The sequence below is a fragment of the Melanotaenia boesemani genome, chromosome 18 (genome assembly GCF_017639745.1).
Source record: "Melanotaenia boesemani isolate fMelBoe1 chromosome 18, fMelBoe1.pri, whole genome shotgun sequence".
Lineage (NCBI taxonomy): Eukaryota > Metazoa > Chordata > Actinopteri > Atheriniformes > Melanotaeniidae > Melanotaenia > Melanotaenia boesemani.
Genome location: NC_055699.1, coordinates 201,913 through 219,417, shown reverse-complemented (window position 1 = coordinate 219,417; position 17,505 = coordinate 201,913). Strand labels below are relative to the sequence as shown.

Here is a 17,505-nt window from a genome sequence, read left to right as displayed (position 1 = left end):
TTGTTGTTAATCATTAGTGTAAGTGTAGCTGTAGAAATCCCAAGACTAACAGTATGTTTCTAAGAGTGAGTTTTGTCTCAACTCCGTTTACAACATAACCATGTTATTGACAGTTATTTTGATACACTTGAGGGCAGCACTGAACAGCAGATCCGGTAAAATGACAGAGCAAGTAAGTACTGCACTACTCAACATCAAGAAGTATTTTTGTTTAGAATAAATTTCATCACCAATTTCCCCAACTGTCTGTATAGTAGCTTTACTAATAATTACTTTAGCTACTTAAATTATATATCATTTTTAAGTAAACCCAAGCACAGTGTTGATGTTTTAATGTTATTTTCCTGTCAACACCATATTCTCAGACAACAAATGATCTCCAGGCTGATCGGGAAGTTAGAGTTTACTTGCAGGCAGGAGCTGTACCTCTGGGAAGCACTGTCGAGGCATATAAATATCCACTTAGAGGTTGTACAGGCTTTGCAAGAGTTCCTCAGATTGGTGATGGACCACATTGATCATGCTAATGTTGCAGTGACCACAGTTGAAATTGTAACTGGAGCAAGGGGGCGTCCCATGTATGTAGTAGAGAAAGACCGATTGAGCTTCTTGAATTAAATCTGCCAGTGAAGAGCATTGTGGAATTAATAAGAAATTTAAGCCAGGACAGTTCATCGACGGATGACAGAATTTGGCCTTTCCGTCAGCCAAAATTACAGCAACATTACAGATGAAGAGCTGGCTGATGCCATCCAGCAAATACAGAATGAAATTCCAGCAGCAGGCTATCAGATGTTGAAAGGAAGGCTGAGGTCGATGGGTATCAATGTCAGGTGGAGAAGACTTACTGCATCATTGCATCGCGTGGACTCACTTGGAATTCTTTCCAGACTAAGAGGACTTGGCTACATTGTGAGGAGAACTTATCCTGTCAGAGGACCCCTCTCACTGTGGCATGTCGACACTAACCACAAGCTGATAAGATCAGTATGCTGCTGCTTTTTTTTTGTTGTAATTACACTGTTATGAAAACTAAATAAGTATGTTGCCATGAAATAAATTAACTGCTCGAGTCTATGCCACCAGGTACAACATTGTCCTTTGTGGCGCAGGTGATGGCTACTCCAGGAAGGTAAGAGTTAACTTAGCTTTTTACAGCCATGTGTTCTCTGTGTAAGCCTGTGTAATGTATGTTTATTACTGTTATGTAGGTGATGTGTTTGGAGGCTGAAACAAACAATACTGCATCATTGTGGCATTCAAAAAAGCAACAGAGTGTCATGATCTGTGGTGTGAGGCTCAGTTTTTCCAGCCGCCCTGAATGCCTCATCTCCGCCAGCTCTTGATTAGGGCTGATGTGCTCCACCTGTCCCAAGCACTATTTATACAGCCCTGTAACATCCCTCCAGTGCCAGATCGTCTTGGGTCTTCCCTGCACGTATCCAGCCTGTATTATCCTGCCCGCCTGACGTTGATCTGACTTTGGACCTGGATTCTGATTCTGCCTGCTCCCCGTCTGGTACTCTGCTTTGGTTGTTTATTTGAATTACTTGGCTTTCTGACCACTGGCTTGTCTAACAGGATTGGATTTCGGATCACGGACTGATTTATCTGCCCCCAACAGGATCATTCAAACCCTGCCTCTGCGGTCCCCTCATTCAGGCGCTCCCGCCAGCAACCTGTATTCCCCCACTAACTTCTCCTCTGTTCAGCAGCTTTCCTCCCGCAGTCTTCCTCCAGGCAGCCCTTCTCCAGTCACTGGATTCAACACTCTGCGCCCCGTTGGATTCCCACTGCTGGTACGTGAACTCTCAATCCCTCTCAGAGTTCTCATCAGCTGCCTGCTTCCTAACTTCTATCTTGTGTGTCCACAGACCTCTGAGCGGAGAAAGACCGGATTGCACAATCTCATTATTCCACTCTGTACAATAAAGATCTTATACCTATCCCTGGGAAACTGAGTATCTTTTGAGTCCAATCATCTGAAACATGACACAGAAATCCACGGTATACCTTCAAGGCATGTTTTTACATCGTTTATCACCCCAAAATTATTTCAACCCTATTTGAAAATGGTTATACACATAAATTCGTGTTATTATGTGCAAAGTGGCATTTTGTGTATTTAATGTAGAGACAAATTTTAACACCTCTTTGTCATCTGTGTAAATTATGCAGGGTGAGAGGTGATCAGGGAGTAGAGAACGTGGACACAACCAGATATATGTTTACCATCCGTGGAACTGATCGAGGGAGCTTTATGTTGGGAAAAAGTGTCCATAATCAGAGGTGAATTTTGTTTTCCTTAAGTTAAATGTTATTTAAATCTATTTGCACACTGTCACTAACACAATAGATACAGCAAGTGAAAAAGTGTTTAGTTACCATGTCTCTAAACTCTCTGATGAACTCGAGCGTTTGTGGCGGGATGTCAGGACATGTGTGACATCAAAGTATTACAACGACCTCCACCTGCTGGAGATGGATGACCTACTTGAAGTGGCCTCCTGCGGTAAGGCACAGTCTTATGACTTGTGAGGGGCAAACAAGGAAGGTAGTACTCCTTGATCAATTTCAATACTTAGAAATAAGTTAACAAATGTGAATCAGCTAAAGAAATTGAATATAGGCTAATTGGCCAGGGCATTTTAAGAGCATTATAAGACGTGTAATAAAGTTAAAATCATGGGGGGAAAAAAAACAAAAGCAGTAATATTTAATTCTTAATTTGTTTTATTTCTTCAACTAGTCTGTAAACTTTTTCTTTTACAGAAGATCTGTTTGCAGTCCAACTGACATTCCTTGTCAAACTTCAGGAAGACCTGGATGCTTTTGTGGAAGGTTGGAAACACCATCCCATCAGAACAGAAGAAAACGGAACCTGAGCAGCTCTGGCAAACAGGTATGATGCTTCAACCCATTAACCAGCCAGAGAATCTTGAGGATATTCAGGAGCCAGACATTGACTGGGACATTGCAGCTGATTTTGGAGAAGATGTGCACGGAGCTGTGGTGGTCCCTGAATTTGAAGACCAGCTGGTGGAATGTCAGAATCTTATCAATAACAACAGTGATCTAGACAGCAGGAGCCTCTACCTCATGTGTCATGACTGTCTGGCTACTTTAAATATGTAATTAAAGATATATTTACTTTTGGTACAGAGTAATAATTTGAAATGCTTTGTAATAATAAAAACACTGCATGTGCTGCCTTTACACCCACCTGCCCAGTCTGAAATGTCATACAGGAAATTTTGTTATCTTGAAACTTTTGCTTGTGAATCTTTAAAGAAATGTAAAATCTCTGCAAGTGTAAATTTTATAACTGTAAAGCAATTCTTTGGTAAGCTTTATTTGTAGAGATAAACATGCCAGTGTAAACATTTTCAAATAAATTTTCTGAAAAGTCTTTTTTTGTCTTTTCAAAACTGCAGGGTTGCAACAACCACAACAACGATTTAGCTGCAAAACACTTAAACATAACTTGAGTTCTTTGTCATTTAGCACCTGCTACGTTCATAACCAAACTCCAGTTAAGTGCTTAGGTTCTTTTTGAAGTTAATGTATGTTCCCAAGTGGCATGTGGGAAATGTTATAGTAACCCCACAGGCATTGACAACTGGGTAACACATGCTATGTTTCCCATAAGGAGAGTTGCAGTCATGCTCAAAATTTACGTGGATTTTGGACATGCTTCGTTGAGACTCAGTCAGTGGGATGTGAGCATGACCTGTGACCGACAGAAAGAAATTCTGTAGTGAAGGACGTTTGCTTCCCTTGCCATTCGTGTCTGATGTACCAGCCATTTCTTCTTCAGTTGAACTGAGTTTTTCTTCATGGTCTCCATCTGGTCGGTGATCCGGGAGGGGCTCAGAGTAGAGTCGCTGCTCCTCCACATCGAGAGGAGCCAGATGAGGTGGTTCGGGCATCTGGTTAGGATGCCTCCTGGATGCCTCCCTGGTGAGGTGTTCCTGGCACGTCTCACCAGAAAGAGGCCCCGGGGAAGACCTAGGATACACTGGATGGACTACATCTCTCGGCTGGCCTGGGAACGCCTCGGGATCCCTCCGGATGAGCTGGTGAATGTGGCCGGGGAGAGGGAAGTCTGGGTTTCCCTGCTTAGGCAGCTGCCCCCACGACCCGACTCCGGATAAGCGGAAGAAAATAGATGGATGGTCTCCATCTGGTCAGACAAAAACATGCCAGGTTTTGCCACAACTGCTTGTCTAGCTGCAGTTACTAAACTGAATAAATATCTAAACTGTGGAATTGTGATTGTTGACACCCAAATTCTCAAATCTTGTGAATACAGTAAAATGAGTGGCAGACATGAGAAGACCGACTAGCTGATGTCAACTTCCTCCATCAGGTGTACCTGCAGGAACTTCCAAGAGCTGCAAGGCTCACTTGACTTTCCCCTTTAAAGGCAAATATTCTCATCTGGAGCCAAACCACTTGTACAGACTCCTCAAAACAATTAAGCAAAAGCTCTGCTTTGATCCTTTATTGATTTCTGAACTTGGATGAATGATGGATGCATGAGACTGGCTTCATTGTGTATTAGTTGTTCTTTAGCCAAAGCTCAAGCCTACAGGTGAGGGAAGGCCTGTACATCAATTAAAAACTTGAAAAGATATACATTACGCCTCTGTTCCCTCTCAACCACCATGTGGTGATATGATTCTTACATCGGTGCAGAACTGCACCAACCTCGGGTCTACCGTATAATTTTTTTGTTCCATTTGTCTTCAACCGTTTCTGTCCTACCTCTGTCTTCCAGATTCTGCAGAAAGTCCTGCAGAAAATTTAGAATTTTTAGTTCTTGCCAACGTCTGACATATCCTTCCTCACTTAAGTTTGGAGAAAAAGCACCACCTATGAAGTCTGCATCAACCTGAAATATAAAAACACATTAAAACTTTAAAACTACACAATGAATCCTAAAATAAACAATTAAGAGGCTTCACAAAGTACAACTAAATAGTGCAGATTATATTACATATTGTTAGCCTCATAGCATAATTACCTAAGCCATGTTTTGGCTAAATTGTGATATCCAGCTGTTCTCTCAGACTATATTGTTGATTGACTGTCCATCATTATCCATACAACATGCCATGAGACTAATGATGTATCATAATTTTGCTGTGGCATATTTCTGTCTATCACAATTTGAAATCTAGGAATACAACACTAAAAACACTTTTTTTAAACAGACAGGCAGAATCAAAGTAAGGGAATATTTGTTGTAAACATTGCTTACTTTTTTAATGTGGCCAGGGACAAAAAGCACGTGGCACAGTTGCTCGCGGTGTGCCAAAATCTCAGTTACCCCATACAGTTTCAATCCCTCACGAAGCTGAGTCAGGATTGGGATCAACCTCACCACTGAGTGCAAACCAATGGCCCTAATAAGAAGTAAAACAATAATGCTGTATTTATTCAGAGTAAAATAGATATCACTGAATCATCACTGACAAAGTGACTTTCTTAGTGAACATACACTGTGATGGCATTTTTCTTGTCAACAGTTATTGGTCCTTGGTAACCACAAGCCACAATGGCATCTGACAATCCCATCAGTTTTTCACCATCTGCATTTTGCACCTAAAAGTGTAAAATCATCATTAATACTGGTATATCCACTATTTCATGGTATGGCAACTACAGGCATGGGAACTTAACACTGAACATAAACCCATCATTTCCTTTTTTTTTTTTTTTTTTTTTTTTTTTTTTTTTTTTTTTTAACCTGTCTTGTCCAGCATCGTTGCAAACAGAATGATTGTCTGGCTGCTGTCTGGTGCTGGGCAATTTTACTCTATCAAGCAGGGATTTATACTACATGTATAAAGTCCCTCTTGATGAAAAACTTTATTAAATCAGACTCTTAATGCTGGACTCGACCGGAGGGGACAGAGAGAGAGAGAGAGAAAAGAAAGTAGAGAGAAGAGGGAGGGGAGAGAGAGGGACAGAAAGGGTGTGGGGAGTGCGGGTGGGGACTTGAAACATCATACAGAAGACCATGTAATCCATACTACTTACAACATATATAGCTAAGATCATCCTAGCCAGTAGGTCATTACACAACTAGTTGATAAAAGTAACAATAATAATAGTAAGAGTAAGAGTAATAATAATAATAAGAACAGAAATAATTAAAAAAAGAAACAAAATATGATAATAGATATAAGTGAAACTGCTGTATTCAAGAACACGCGCAGAGAAACCTGTGTGGATGTGTTGGAGAACTCGGCCACACGGCGACGCAAAGACTGTGTGGAGACGTTCAGGAAGGAGTGACCATGCAGAGTGATCATGCAGATGCCACCTCACTTGAACAGAGGCCAGAGTCAGGCCAGCGGGCCCGAGACCCAGGCCACCAGCCCCCCCGCAGGCAACAGACCCCGACCGGTCCACAGAGACGACCACTCGCCCGCCCAGGAAGGCAGCAGCAGGAGACCCCAGCAGGAGCCGCCCCGCGGACCCAGGGCACCGGCACATATTATGTGCTGTTTGCAATTAAAAAAAAGAGGGTTAAAATTGGGGGGCAGTAACTGCATTGAGGAGGGGGTGGGGCCACCTGAGCAGTCCCACCCACCTGACCTCGCATGTTCCACCCCCCAAAACGTGTTTGTATGTTGCAAATGTTATTTGTGCTCAGTGACTAAGTGGAATTAAAAGCTGGGAGGCATGCTGCCGCTCGGCGAAGCAACAGGGCCACTATGATGACCCCCCTGCCCCGCCCAGCGCAACAAGCACACCTCCCACAGCCCTACCTGTGTATGTAGTGAAGAGTGGGGGAGGGGAGGGGTCAGGAGATGTAGGTCCAGAGGGGAGTAAGCCTCCCCCCTGGAAGACGACCCGCCAGTGGCTTAGGGCGCCCCCGTCCCCCGCCGGCCCCGAAGGGCGTCACAGGCCCGGAGCAGGCACCCCAACCCAGGCACGCCACGAACCCCCCCAGGGGCCAGCCACCAGCCCAAGGGGCCACTTTCCTCTTTCTGAGTGGGAGGGGGGCGAGGCAAAGGAAGGGAACCCCAGGCCCACGCCCCCAACACCCGGCCAGGGCGCCCCCCAGAGGACACGTCCTAACCCCCTGCAAACGCACACACTTTTTTTTTTTTTTTTTTACCCCAGCCACTCACACACCCTCTCACACACCTCTATACACCAACACCTCAATACGTGCACATACCTCCACACACACACTTCACGCACATACCTATAGACACACACACCGGTGCCCACTACACACGCACTCACATACATACCTGCATATACACACAAGCACCTCCATACATACTCACGCCTCCACCCACTCCTTCACTCCTCCACACACACCTCGACCTCCACGTGCACACACTCATATATACACACCTTCACACACACCCACACACACATCCCACATAGACCTCCACACACACACCCGCACACCACTCACACACACATACACGCACACACCTAGACCTTCATACACACCCACACACACATACAGCACACACATCCCTCTACACCCACCCACACACCCGCATACCTACAGACACACACACACACACACCCACCTATATACAAACACACCCCCACCCAGGTTCCGGGGCTGCGACCAAGCACCAGGGCACGGACCAACCCCCGGCACGGCACATCCGGACGGGCCCAGCCCCCCCCAGCAGCGGCAGACCCCCCACCCCCAGGAGAGGGGGGAGACCCGACACCCCAGAGCCCGGGGCCCCCACCCGGCCCACCCCGGGCCCGACCGGCCACCCGGCCAGGGGCCGACGGACACCGACCCAGGCACCCCGGCAGCCACCCCCCACCGCCACGAGGCAGTCCCACCCCGGGGCCCACCCAATGCCGCCCGCCCAGACCGGAACCCCCAGCCGACCCAGCAGCGGAGCAGCCGAGATCCCCACCCAGGAGACAACCGGAGACCCGAAGCCACCAGGGACCCCCCACCCATATCCACCCCCATCCCAGCGAAGCCGCAATCCTCCACCTACATTAGGTGATGTAGCCAGTCACAGGGGACCAGAGGGAATGAAAGTCATCTGATTGGTTCCTGGAGGAGGCAGACATTGTCTCAATGCTGATGTGATCTAACAGGAGATTTCTAAACTGCTGGATAGACAAATTATTCTTATCTTTCCAGTTCACAAGGATAGTTTTCTTTGCGATGCATAAGACTGCGAGGACCAAGTTTATGGAGTGTATTCCTATGTTAGTGTCACCCAGGTCGCCCAGTAGGCAAAGTGTGGGGTTTGCAGAAAAACTGGTTTTAAACCATTTTGAGAGATCTTCACACACCTTAATCCAGAACCTTTGGACAGGTGTGCAGGACCACAGCGCATGGATGTAGCTATCAGAAGTGTTCTCAGAGCAGTGTGGGCAGATATCTGATGGTGAAAGGCCCATCCTGAACATCCTGTGTCCTGTATAATGAGTTCTATGGAGAATTTTGAATTGTATTAGTTGTATATTTGAATTCTGAGTCATTTTAAACGTGTTTAAACATATTTGTGACCATCTTTTCTGATCAAAGTTATTAGATAAATCATCTTCCCATTTTGAAGTTGGGAGAGATATCCTGTCTTCTAGCTTTGCAAGTAATCTATATATTTTTGATAATAATTTTGGAGTATTAAGATTCAAGAATTCTGCTATTCTGACAGGAAGCTGCAAGTCTAACTGTACAGGGGTATACTTCTTACATATAATTGATTTTAGTTGGTGGTACTCTAAGAATTTATTGCTGTTGATTCCATACTGTGAGACAATTGTGTTGAAAGATACAAAGTTTCCATTTTCTATTATCTGTCCTAACTGTTGTATTCCTTTAGTCTTCCATTGAGTGAAGTTTATCATCTTTTTGTTCTGCAGGATGTCAGGGTTGTTCCAGATGGGTGTAAGTCTACATGGAAAGAGGGAAGATCTGGTTATCTTACAGAATTCCCACCAAGCCATTAAGGAAAAACGGATGTTAAGGCTTTTAAAGCACTTATATGGTTTAATGGTTGAGCTGATGAACGGCAGGTCAGAGATGACTAAGTCCTCACACAAAGCCTGCTCCCCATCTAGCCACGGCTCATCCAGATAACTGGGTTTGAGCCACATTGAGATGTACTGCAGCCTGTTAGCTATAAAGTAGTGATTAAAGTTTGGTAGATCCAGTCCTCCTCTATCTTTAGTCTGCTGTAAGGTTTTAAGACTGATACGTGACGGCTTGTTTTTCCAAAGAAACTTGGATATGAAAGAGTCCAGAGATTTAAACCAACTGGTGGAGGGTTTAGTGGGTATCATTGAAAATAAATAATTAACTTTAGGTAGAATCATCATCTTAATGGTGGCAACTCTCCCCATTAGTGAGATGGGTAAGCGCCTCCACCGTAAGAGATCATCTTCTATCGTTTTTAGTAGCTGAACATAGTTTAATTTTGTTAAATCTGATAATCTGGGGGAAATATTTATACCTAAATATCTAATGTTTCCTGTCTGTATTTTGATATTAGGGATGTTTTGTAGGTCACAGTTGATGGACATGGCTGTAGTCTTAGACCAGTTAATAGAATAATCAGATATTGATGAGAACTTATTAATAACTGTGATTGTCTCAGAGAGTGATGTTTGTGAGTTCTGAAGGAAAAGTAATATATCATCTGCATAAAGACTTATTTTATGTTCTATGTTTTTGCCCTGGATTCCTTTAATTTCTATATTTTGTCTAATAGCAGCTGCTAACGGCTCTATGAAAATGGCAAAAAGTGAGGGGGAGAGTGGACAGCCCTGCCTGGTGCCTCTCTGTAAGCGGAAGCTTGGAGAAGTTTGATCGTTGGTTTTCACACATGCATTTGGGTTATTATATAATATTTTAATCCACTCTATGAAAGCAGGTCCAAACCCAAATTTGTCTAGTGTTGCAAATTGAAACTTCCAGTTTACCCTGTCGAAGGCTTTTTCTGCATCTAGAGAAATGATTGTGGATTCTAGATTATGTAAAGTAGAGTAATCTATGAGGTTAATTAGTCTACGCGTGTTAGTAGATGAATGTCGACCTTTTATAAAACCTGTCTGGTCCGGATGTATTATAAGAGGGGTTATTTTTTCTATCCTTCTGGCAAGAGCTTTACTAATTATTTTCAGGTCTACATTTATTAAAGATATGGGACGGTAACTGGATGGAAGTGTGGGGTCTTTGCCTGGTTTTAGCAATAGTGTTATATTAGCTAAGTTCATATTTTGCGGTGTTTTTTGTTTTTCCTGTATTTCTAACAACATATTATAAAATGTAGGAGCTAGCGTTGTCCAGAATTCCTTGTAAAATTCTGCTGAGTAACCATCTGGACCCGGGGCTTTATTGTTGGGCATATGTTGGAGAGCTTCGTGGAGTTCATCTACAGTAATAGGTGCATCTAAAGTTATTTTATTTTCATTTTTTAGTTTTGGTAGATTAATGTTGTTTAAAAATTGTTCAATATGTTCATCTGTTGGATTAATCTGTGATTCATATAATGTTTTATAGAAGCTTCTAAACGTGTCATTTATCTTGTCTGGGTCATGGCTGATGTTTCCGTCTTGATCTTTAACAGAGGAGATGGTTGTTTTCTCCTTGTTTGTTTTTAGTTGATTTGCTAAAAACTTTCCAGATTTGTTACTATGTTCAAAGTTCTCCAAGCGAAGTCTTTGCACTAAAAACTGTGTTTTTTTATCTATAATTTCTTTAAGCTGCAATTTAGTTTTCCTTATATTATTCATTGTGTGCTCTTCGGGGGAAATGCGGTAAGCCTCCTCCAATGATTTAATCCTGAGTTCTAATTCTAAAACTCTTGCTGTTTCCTTCTTCTTCTTATGTGAGGAGAAGGAAATTATTTTCCCTCGCATTACTGCTTTTCCTGCTTCCCAAAGGAGACACGCTGAAGTTTCAGGCATGTCATTTTTTTCTATATAAATTGACCATTCTTTTTTAAAATAATCAATAAACTCAGGATCTTTCAATAAAGAGGTGTTAAATCTCCAGCTTTTACCAATCGGTTTATTATTTTTGATTCTCAGACTGAATGAAACTGGTGCGTGATCGCTGATGCTGATTGGATGTATCTGAGTCTCTGAAATGTCGCCCATTAGTGAATTACTATTTAAAATATAATCTAGTCTAGAGAAGGAGTGGTGAACTGAAGAGAAGAAGGTGTATTCTCTTAGTTTAGGATGGTGAGAGCGCCAAGCATCGCAAAGACCAAAATCCTTCATGTACTGTTTGATAGTTTCTGACGACTGCCAGACTCGATGACTACCTGATGTGCTGCAGCGATCTTGTTCAGTCAAGACTACATTAAAATCACCAGCTAGCACTATTCTGTTATCTGAATAATTCTGGAGTGTAGCAAACAGGGAGTGGAAAAAGGAGGGATCATCTGCATTGGGGCCGTACACATTGGTAATACATAATTTGATATTACAAATAGATAATAAAGTTATCAGAAATCTGCCTTCAGGATCCACTACTGTGCTATCTATGTCAAAATTTAGTCTCTTATTAATAAGAGTAGCTACTCCTCTCTGCCTAGAATTATAACAGGCTGAGTAAACATGAGGAAACTGAGCTGTTTTAAGAAGATCTATGGTTGAGTTTGTTAAATGAGTCTCTTGTAGTAAGACAATGTCAGCCTGCAGCTCCTGTAATTTATTAAAGATCTTCAACCTCTTCTCCCTGGAACCGGCTCCATGTACATTCCAACAGACGATTTTTAACATGGTTATTGTGAACGGTTTAATGCTTCATGCGTGTTACTGACGCGTGTGTCTTTGTGCGCCCCTCTTGCGTGTTCGCGCGTGTTTGCATGCAGCCTGATTGCGCGCGTTTGTCCGTATGTTAAATGTCCGTATATGTAGTCTACCTTAATGCGTGTTCTCTCATACATATGTATAGTGTTTATATGTATCATGTATGGTGCGGCTGTGCGTCCTGACGGTGTTCGACCGGCTGCGTGCGCTGCTGATATTACGAGCTGGATTACAATTAACAGTGAAGACGTGAAATAGAAAGATAGTGAAAAGTGAAAAGTGAGAAGAGTGGTGAAACAGAAAAAAATACATCGATCTAGGTGTAGAGGCTGTGGTGAGACGAGCAGTGTGTTCTACTGTCAGTGATCTATAATGGCGAGTTAAGAGTGATCATTTGGAGAGATTGACATACAGCACCTGGGATCAGAAGAGCCACGGAGTGATGTCCGGGTCGCGGTACAGTTGTCCATTAATAAACAGTTTATCCACCGCGATGACAGCGCGAGCGCCATTAGCCATAGATTTCCTTCTGATGGGAAACAGGACTCTCCGTCGGTCCAGAATCTCTCTCGGATATTGGTCGTTTACTCCGAAGTTGGTCCCCTTCAGTTCGCGGCCCTGGTTCTTCACCTGCTCCTTCTGTTTGAAGCTGACGAACTTCGCTACTATGGGTCTTGGTCTGCTGGACCCGGGTTTCCTCCCGCCGAGCCGATGGACTCTGTGAAAGGAGATGTTTTTCACCGTTTCCTCCGGGAGCTTCAGGTGGGTTTTGATGAAGTTTTTCACCGTGGTCTCGGGGTCCTCCTCCGTCTGCTCTGGAATCCCTGCAAACACCAGGTTCTCTCTCATGCTCCGCGCCTGCAGATCGATCACCGTTTCCTTAATCTTCTTATTTTCATCTGAGAGACGGGTCAAGCCCTCGGTGAGGGATTTTACCGATTCTCTGAGACCAGCATTTTCTACAGCCAGACTTTCCACCTGCTTCTGGCTGAATTCTAATGATTCACGTAGCGCCTGGAACTCCTTGTGGAGAATTTCTACCAGACTCAAACGCGCATCAAAACTACTGAGTTTCTTATCTATGGAGATCAGAACATCTGTTGAGTCGTTCCCCGTTGGTGAAATAGCTCCAGGTGAATCCTCATTTCGCTGTCTCTTGGACTTAGATGCGGTGGAGGGGGTTGACGTGTTGTTTGGTTTCCCCATGACGATTCTGTCGTAACAACGATCTATAAAATCTGTCAGGCTGGCCAAATCCTCCCCGCTGTGCTCCAGAGTGTACCTTTTAAAGACACTATAGTCCTACTTTAAAGAATATTTTGATTAAGTTGGCACAAAATACAATCGAATGAAAGTAGAAATGTTTGGGCGCGCCTAGTTTGAATCTGCCGTCTCCCCCGGAACTACGTCACCTACAGCATTAGCGTCACTTACCTGCCACCAGCGCTCCAACCCATCATTTCCAATACTGAGCTGCACTAGGCTGCAGTGATGGGGAGAAAATCTTCTTTGTACCATCTAGACTGTAAGAAAATCCCTGGTCAGAGTATTGAGAGAAGAGGACGGAGGGGAAGGGAATACAGTTACAGGGAGACTGGGAGGCACCTGCTGTATTCAAGCGTCATGAAGCTGGTTGATTATGATACATTAATCTTAGTGTATTAGTATTAACAAGTGACACAGTAACAGTGTCACTTTGTGCTGTAAATATGATCAGAAACTGTACCTCTGCCTTCAGGTTCCTCATATCCTGAGCTGTAACCTCCTCAGGCTCCTCATATCCTGAGCTGTAACCTCCTCAGGCCCACCACTGATGCCCATCTCTCCATGGCACAAGAAGTTGTAGCACTATTTGGTGCAGGGCCTCCTTGGACCAAACTAGTGGCCAGAATCTCTCCACAGGTCCTTTTGTGAGAAAATTACAAACTATTTAGAGGGTAATTAAATACAAATACCTTAAATATAAAATGTCTTGCAACATACTTGAAATTGTGGTCTTGGTAGTCCAAGATATTGTATTTGGTATCCCATTTTTCCTACTCTAATGACCTGAGATGTGCTTAGTGGAACACACACCAGTGAGGAATTCTTTTCGTAGAGCACCTTCATCTATTCCATGTTCACCAACGACACGGATGAGAATATTTAGCCTTTTGTTGTCTGATCACTGCTTCATCCCCCTTTGAAACAGGCCCTCCCTTATAACTGAGATGTTAAATGTCAGGGAGGCATCCACCCTCTTCTCAAGTGCTATCAGGATGTCTGACACACTAAACAGTCATATAAAAGCATTAATTATAAACACAGACTCAATTAAAGCTCACAGATGGAGATGTGCATCAAGCCCATTCAAAGTACAAAGTTCATTCCACTGAATACTTGCTGTAGTGCCCACGGACGTCCTCGCAAACAACAACGTCTTCTTCAGCTGGGTTACTGGTAAAAAAAAGTCACAACATATTTTATTATGTAAAAAATGTGGTGAAAATCACCCTACTAAAGACATTTTTTACCTCACCCCAGAAAAACTAGCATGTGTACAGATGTCCTCTTTTTAAAGAGCTGAAATAGACAAGCAACCTATGACAACAAAAAGCCAAAAATATATTATCATAGACCTTCAGCTGTTTGCTTGAAGGATAATTTTCAAATATACCTACATATAAATGCAGCTTTAGTGGTTTGAAATGAGGTAACATGCCTCCTTATGGCCAGCATCCGCAGGAATATTCACTGTTCTTCTTCCCAACCCAGCCTGTAGAAGCATGAGCTCCTCAGTGAGTTTGGGAGTTTTTTCTAAGACACTCTGCAAAAGGCAAAACTGGACAGGTGTCATTTTGCTGCTGGGCCTCTTTTTTGTCGAATGTAGGTGGGGTCTTAAATTGGTTCTTTCTTTAAACAGTCCAGGAAAACGCCTCAAAATAGTGTGGACAAAACAGTGAACAACATCTGTAGATCTAAAAATATTTAATTGAAATAATGACATAAATTAAAGCTCTCAGTGGAAGACATGTCCACCTGTCTCTCAAAGAATAATGATGTGATACAATCATTTTAAGCAAAAGGTTTATGCTAGCTTCAATTAAAACATTTACTCAATGGTAACTTAATTATATGGATACATCCTAATATATCTACTGACTAACAACATCCAAACCTGGCCCTGCTTTGCTGCACAGCGCTGCCTGAAGGCCCCCACACAGGCACTGTGACCTCTGAGGTGGTGGTCTCTGCGATGTCTCCTGACTGGGATCCCTAGCTGCCTGTGGGCTGTCCCTCAACTTTATTAATAATACATACATAAACAACATCAACTCAAAACATAGGTATTACTGTTAAATTAATTGGTTATGCTGTGCAGCTTAACTAGAGTCACATTCTTCATAGCTAACAAACTATAAACTGTTCCTGATACATACTTGGTGCTGGATTATTGAGGATTCTTCGGAGCATTTCTGTTAAATTGATTGCATCACTGCGCAATTCATCCTAAAGGAATTTGGAAAAATGAATGAATGCACTTGTAGAAAACAATAACTCAAATGTTTTAGCTTTTTTTCAAATAGACAATCCTCACCTCTTTCGGGTCTGGCATTTTGAGATTTGAAAAGATGATCTTGGGGTACACAAAAACAAAAGTTAAGTAAGATGAACATGTGGCATATAAGCTACAATCACACATACATGCGTAAATGCAAACATACATACACACTGTCTTTCAATAAATTGTTGAGATTAAGAAATTACAATAACAATAATCTACTTAAATGTCTAACATTATTTATTTTAGTTCTATGAACTTTTTCATTTTCCTACTGAAGTTTGGCAAATATTCCGCCATTCATTGGCGAATATTCAGTCATTATTTCAATTCCTATCACTTGTTCATCCATTCATTATCTGCACAGGTTATCAATTTCACATCAAAATTAAAGAAAGGGATATAACGGAGATTAGCCTTAAAACTAGATGACTGAGATGCAGTCAAGTCCAGGCAGTACTCTGTTGTTAGCATATATTAGCCACATGTCAACATACGTTACAAGCCGTTTATCTTCAGTTGCATCTTTAATACGCGTTCAAAAGTTTGGGGTCACTTTGCCATTTGATTCAATAGGGAAGTGACCCCAAACTTTTGAACGGTAGTGTATGCCTAATTATACATTTCGACGGCTACCCAATTTTAGTTGTAACTGAAAACATGTACTGTTTTCTAATAAAATGAATGTTACAAGAGATTAAGTTAAACTTAAATGTATATTTCCTTTGCCTTCTTTGTCGTCTTCTTCTTCTCCTAGTTTTTTTTTTTTAAATCCTCCTCACTTCCTCTGCTCTTCTTCTGCTGCTTTTAAGCAAAGCAAAATGCACTCTCTCTATTAAGAAACGCACTGTTGAATTGATAAATACGCTCATCAAGGTATTGGGCAGCGATGTAACGACATAATGGTCAACAATACTAACCTTGTTGAGAGCCAGCGTTTTTCTGGTGTTTCAGACCTCCTGTTATTGACCCTGTCAAGTCCTTGGATTTTTCTTGCCTGACCCTTGTCAAGTGCCTATCTGGATATGGACCCCTGCTTGGAACGACCACGGAGATGTGCCTGCCCCCCTTGATAAGTAGTCCGATATCTGCCTTTTTGTTTATGAACATTGCCTGCCCTTGTCTACACCTTTTGGATTCGTGCAGCCATAAATTAATGTAGCAACAACCAGCAAAAACGAATAAGAAATATAGTAACAACAAAAAAATAAATAAAGAAGAAACACAGCAACACCTAGCAAAATGAAGAAGAAGAGCCATAGTAAGAACTGGCAAAAAAACGTAGAAGAAACATAGCAACAACCAGAAACCACAACACCCAGCATGGAAGAGGATATATAGGACAAGGGAATGATGGTGGTCTTGGGACTACTGTTAACAGAAAAAGCCAGAAATAAAAAAAAAAACAGACTGGAGACAGCGTGAACACAGACTTTATTTACTTCCTTGTTCCCCAGCCAGCTCGCTCTCTGATTGGTTACATTTCATACGACATCACCATCCACACAGTCAAAATTCAGGAGTCGCTGGCTTTTCTCACACACATGAAGATATCAGGTCGTAAATATTGAACATGTTTAATATTTCAGATTCTCGGCTACGTCCGTTGCAGAGCCAATTATCAGGACAAATCAGCTCGTAACACACCACAGACCACATTATGGCGTCGGAGCCAAGACCAGTTCCAGCTGCACGTGATACCTGCATCCAGTTGTTTGACCACTGCAGCATCTTTCTCTCCTAACACACTCATTCAGAAAATGCAATGTAGAATTAGGGTTATCTTACAGCATAACTGATAGAATGGTGGTTGCTTACACTTAGTTCAGATGTTATGTTCTACAGATATCTGTACGCTTAAAAAATCTGATTTCAAAACACACATTTGTGCCAAGTGTAGAAAAGAAATCTTCCACAAGTTCAGAGAAATAAAGCATAGGAACACCCTAACCAACAGAGTTAAACTGTAAATGATTTTACCTATAACATTAGTCCTACATATATGGCTGGATTTCAGATTGAAAGGCAAATGTATATATGTCAGGATTGTGTTTTACTGTTATGTTGTCATATATTCTTTTTGTACCTTGTAAGTCAGAGATCCCACTGGGCATGGTGGTGTTAATTGGAGATTCTCCTCACCTGGCAGTAATGGAAGATGCCACGCACCTGCTGCTGTCTGGCCTTACCAG

General features: G+C 42.5%; 1 long non-coding RNA gene across 1 annotated transcript; it reads right to left on the bottom strand.

Moving 5' to 3' along the window:
- Positions 1 to 5,595: 5,595 nt before the first annotated feature.
- On the bottom strand, positions 5,596 to 13,616 carry LOC121628586. The gene is made up of 3 exons (XR_006008199.1): positions 13,567 to 13,616; positions 13,499 to 13,534; positions 5,596 to 5,607 (listed from the first exon to the last, which is right to left on the bottom strand). It is a non-coding gene; the product is annotated as an uncharacterized LOC121628586 (long non-coding RNA).
- Between the last annotated feature and the right edge of the window lie 3,889 nt (positions 13,617 to 17,505).